This window comes from Gymnogyps californianus, chromosome 1 (assembly GCF_018139145.2).
Source record: "Gymnogyps californianus isolate 813 chromosome 1, ASM1813914v2, whole genome shotgun sequence".
Lineage (NCBI taxonomy): Eukaryota > Metazoa > Chordata > Aves > Accipitriformes > Cathartidae > Gymnogyps > Gymnogyps californianus.
The window spans coordinates 190,038,994-190,044,753 of NC_059471.1; positions in this window are offsets into that span (position 1 = coordinate 190,038,994).

Below are 5,760 nucleotides of genomic sequence, written 5' to 3' on the forward strand. Positions count from 1 at the left end.
TTTTTTTTTTAAAGATAAACTGATTTTCTTGAGAAAAAAAAAACAAAACAAAACTGTTCTTTATATAATGGCTTGCCCATTTAAAAAAATGTGGCTCTTAAGGGTTCATGAAATGACTGAATATGAGGATACATGTTCTGTAGAAAGCAAATGGGCCTCATATACTGCCAAAAATAGTGTTAGTTTCATTAATGTGAATTTCCAGCATACAGTAGTTGTAATGTTAGAAACAATTGCTGGTCAAGTTCAACTTGTTGCTATTGTTTTTAATTTGCACAGGAGTAGTATCAGAAATTAGTGTCACTGCTTGTATCTAGCTGAATTTTAAACAACAGAACATTAGTTTTTTATGTTGGTGCCACCAACTGTAAATGACATAAGTTAGTTATTACAAACCACAGTAATTAGACTGTTGCAACCATCTAAAAACCTTTAGGCTTCCAGTCTGTGCTGTTAGTGTTAAGATGTAAAGTGCAATCCTAAGCTAACATTGTCTGTGCAAGCACCATAGAAACATTTGCATATCTGCATATATCTTACAACTGTACTCTTTACCTCCTTGTGATAAAGCTTTGTCTACCTGCAAACACAGTCAAAGGCTACAGCTGCAAACCAAAGCCAACTCTAACAATGGCCAATAGCTCAACGACAGAAGCAGCCACATGCTTTGGTCAGCCTTCTGTAACTTTAATTAGTACAAAGGAACCTTTCCATGAACTACCTGCTGTTTTCTGATGACCTCTGGGATCTTTTCATTTAGCCCTATACAAAGAAACAAATATGAAAAAAGTCAATTCAGTCACAGTGTAATCTTCTGAGGCCAAAAGTCAATCTAAATGCAGTGAAGATTTGCTTTCATTTAAGACAGAGGTGAGAACAAAGTCTGCAGTGGAAGTTATGATAGAAAGCAACAAATGTGGATCACTGACCAAAATAATTATGTACTTGATGCAAATGCAGATTGCATATTGTTATATATAATACATTATGTTTTATTTTTTTCCCATTCAGTCTGTTTTTTTCTGTGGTGAATACATGTTGTTAGAAGATGTCTTGTATGGTCTTAATCTTTGTTGTGTACTATTTTTTATAGTCTTAAGTTATAATGAAAAAAAAAAAAGTAGGAACCAAACATAAAAGGTCTAGTAAAGCCAAAAATTAATTTCATATTGATTTAAAGTGATCTAGGTGAGTTTTTACACTGAAAGCAAAGATATAGCAATTGTAGTCCATGGTATTTATTTTCAGTCAAACCAAAGTTACATATAATTCTGCCTCTGCTTATACGGGATATTAACACTAACAATACACTCCCTTTGGAAGACTTGCACAGGCCAAATTGTTGGAATGCTGGTTTTCTTGACAACTCCAAACCCAAAAATATGATAATGCGTTATGGTGTAGTTGAAAATAGCATAGTCAGATGTTTGCTTAAAACCTAGAAACTTTACGTGTTGCTTTTCATGTGCTGTGCCAAGTCTTGATAATACTTTTTCCCCCAACCAAGGGACCTCATAACCTGATTATGGTTATTGCTTTACAAACAGTTTTTGACAGAAGGTGGCTGCTAGAGCTTAACATTTGTACCAGTTCCATGTGATGGTCCTGGTTCTTGCAAACTAAGCTCATCATTTATTCTTTGCTGAAGTCAGCAAATAGACTTAAAGATATACACAGTCATCTATCACGCCAAATAAAAGGACATAACGGCTTTCGAAAGGGTTTTCCCACTTACCCAAAAGGCTTTCTGAAAGCTTCTACCTCTGCAAAAGAAAAAAAAAAACAAAAAAAAAAACAAAAACAAAAGAAATTAGAACAATTATGGCAGATTGCATGAATTGTGAGAACGTCACAGTAACTGCTACTTTTCATTATGTTTGTCTTTGGGTCATCAACAGAAGGTTTACGGTAATTACATCGAGAGAAGGATTCACCTTGTAAGCGATTGTTTTCAGTCAATCAGTCGTCTAAGGTTCTGATGTGGGGATTACCTGAAAGGGAATGATGGGTGTTTTGAGTGCATGTTCAAGAGACTTTGATGGACTGGAAGTAAACGTGGTAATTGTACCATCAGGAAGGTGGCCTAAGACTACAATGCTAAAGTATGCATACCTCAGTTACAAAACTTTTGAAAGGAAGTCTCAGCCACAGAATGCATATACCTGTAGAGTTTTGCATGGGTTTTATATAAATACAATTTAAAAAAAAAATAGCTGCTTGCACATTATACCAGAAAAACCTCCAAAACTGCAATTGCTTTGAAAATAGATTTTAGGTTTTTTGGAGTTTTCTGAGATGCTTGGTCTGTATTTTGATAATTGTGCATATTATGTAAAAATGTTGGTGGACCCATAAATGACCAGACTTTTTCTAAGAAAAATGTTGCTTTAATGCATTTCATGAATTTTTACTCTTATATCATTGCTTGCTAGTAATAGCAAATCTGCTTTTCTGCATCTGCTTTGCGTAGCTATTGTAAGGCTTTGAACTAATGTATGTATTTATTGCTTGAACTTCTGTGCATACCTTATAAAGCATAATGTCTGACAATTTAAATGGCTCATGTATTCTTGCTTCTATCATAAGCTGAGGACGGGGATTATGATCTTTTGTATACAGCAAATTTTAACTGTAGCACAAACATCTGTTTATGTATTGGTGGGATATACCTGTTTTATTTATCTTTTTTGAGGTTAACTAATTTTTGATACTTTTCATTACTGTGTACTGTGTTCATACCTTGAATTCTCTGACGTTAGAAGTCATGGTTGAGAATTGTAACAGCTGTTATTCGTTCTGTATTCATGGCTTTCACTGCTGAATAAAATAAAGGACCAAACCTAGGATTTGAAAGAAAACTGTCTACCTCTAACACCAGGGAGTTATCAGATTTTATTTTACATAGTTTTAGTCTACAAAGTCACAATTGCTTAAACCTAGCGGGCTTAAGGCTTATATTCTGTGTGGTGGAATTCATGGCACAGTTGTACTGTTTGAAAATCAATTAAAGTTTCATGTGAATGTTACAAGTATTTGGTAGAATTACCACTAACTGGGTTTTCTTTAGATAAAGCAGATATGGGGAAACTGTCATCAGCATTCTGTGTCTACAGCTGATTAACTTCATAAGAATGCATTTCTTTGTGATTAGGGAATCCAAGCACAGTCAGCTAGGATCAGAGCTACTGAACTGCACTTAGTATAAACCAGCCTGGACTCAAATGTCCTGGGTCCTTCGTAGTCTGATTTACAAAATTCCTCAAATTGGGCATTCACATTTTGGATTTTTTATTATTATTATTACTATTTTGCCTGCACGTTCTAATATTAATGTGCTTCCTGGAACGGTAGCTTTATTGTTGCTCTAAAGCTATTAACCAATAGCCCATTTTGCCCTTGTTATTTCAAGAGTTCAAATCACTATGGAAGGCTTTTGTCCATTAAATTTGGCATATTTAGCAAAAAAGGATGTACATTTTACTATAGAATTGATGTATGAACAGTGTTTTCACTGCTGATCGATGTAAAAATGTATATGAAACCATTTCATTCACTTGCTTACGTTTCTGGAGTATAAATAAAAAATACAATTCTTTTTGATCCATTTATAACCCACAGGGTTTTATTCTTTCTGGGAAGAACTTTCTTCCACCTTAAAGAGCTCAGTTAATAAAAGTATTTCTGTAGCTTGCTGTAGCTCTCTTATGTAGGGCTTGGGATACACGAAGCATACCTAGTTTTATCCAAAAGAAAGCAAAAAACCAAACCATCAATGACAACAGCACATTTCATCGTGTCTGTTATTTTGCAAGATACAGCATGTTAGTAAACATGTTAACCCTTCATGCAGCCACACCCTGCCTTAGTGGTGTTTTGCATCTGAAAAGAATTTGTTAAGCTCCTTTCTGACAGCGATATTTAATGGAAAACTTGATTCTTAAGGAAATTAATCCCTCGTAAGGCTTTTTTTGTTTATATTGGAGGTTTTTTGATGATCAGTTTCAGAAGGGAATAGATGGAAATGTAATTAATCAGCTGTGTCTTGTGACTTACCCACTCAGAAATTCTGCACGTATCCACTTGTGTGCGTGTCCACTACTCACTGACTCGTTCAAAATGCTGGATGCCACAGTCGAGCAGCACGTAACAGACTTCTGCCATGTGGCTCTGGCTTGTCCAAAGAAAATTTTTTTTTGATTTCATGGAAGTGGTGGTGGTGGGGTTCTTTCAATATCATGAATAACATTAGAATTAGGTCTTAAGATGTTTCTATCTGAAGAGCTTAGTAGTAAATCATAGCATCATCGAACGGTTGGAAGGGACCTTTAAAGATCATCTAGTGAAACCCCCCTGCCATGGGCAGGGACAACTTTCACTAGATCAGGTTGCTCAGAATGCTTTAGTATCTCTTGCCTAAGTTCTCAGAACAGCACTTGTGTATTGACTTAAAAGAAATACCTGTAAAAACATACTTTCTGTGTAACTTTCCCCTAAATAAATTAGAAAAAATTCAAAATCTACATTATATATAGCTCAGTGCAATTATAGCAGTTGTATTTGTATGCTAGAAAATGTTTTCCTTCAGTACTACAAAGCAGAAAAATAATGACGTATCCTAACTATGATGCTTACTTATTAAGAAGTTGAATGATGCTGCTGTTAGAGCAAATGGAGGCCATGTCTGAGCACATGGAATATTTTTGATCCTAATGAATGTATCCGGTTGTAGGTGCATTCATGCCGTTAAAATACATCTTTTTGCTTGGGTTTTTGTTTTTGGTTTTGGATTTTTTTTTTTCTTTTTTAAAAAAAGCAGATTTTTTTTTTTTTTTCCAGAGACCAAATGCTGCATTACAAACCTGCATTTGCAAACAGCCACTGACAAGCATGTGGGAAGCAAGTGAAAACTTCGGCCAGTCCAACTGTGTTTGAACAACCTGGTGCGAGTCACTGTGCAATATGCAGACAGAGGATACGGCGTTACGGACCTGTTGCTCAAATCCTGTCAGTCTTCAGTTGCACCTCCAGCCCTGTCGATACGGTCCTGAAGAAAAAGCTCCTATAGGTTTTCTCTCACTGTAGGGAAGTAAAATTCTCCGTGACAGCTCTTTGTTTCGTATTCTCCTAACAATTTATATAATGAAAGAGTGGTATTTTTACTGCATTCTGGGCCTTCCTTAGTGGCAAACTGGACAGCAGAGCCTGGGCCTGAGATTTATTACAGATGTATAATGTTTACGGGGCAGAAAAGTCAAGGGGAATCAATGGAAAATTGGTCACATGTCCCATTAAAAGTATAAATGATACTCAGGGGACTTATTTGAGCTCCTAAATCCTTTCACAACTAAGGAAAAAGACCCTAAAATCAACAGCTACCCTCCTTCGAACTTTATTTTTACTTATAATTAAGTATGCATAAATAACAAGAATATTGTGAACTTAGATGAATGTCAAGCTATTTCAGTTATTTGTTCTCTACACAACTATGCATATGAGGAATTCTATCTAGGTGTCCCATAGCAGACTGTCAAAAGTAATTTACAGCCTATTTCTTAAAAGATACATTTTAACTTCAATTACATATCTGAGAAATTATGGAATACAAAATTATTAATGTGTTAATGTTAAATCTCTGAGAATCAAGAGAAGCTAAAACTCAGCCACTGAAATTGAAGAAAACAAACCAACAAAAATTAATGGGCTCTAGTTATAGAAAGGGCTGTATGTGTTAGTAGGATGTTGCCAAAAACCTTTCCACTA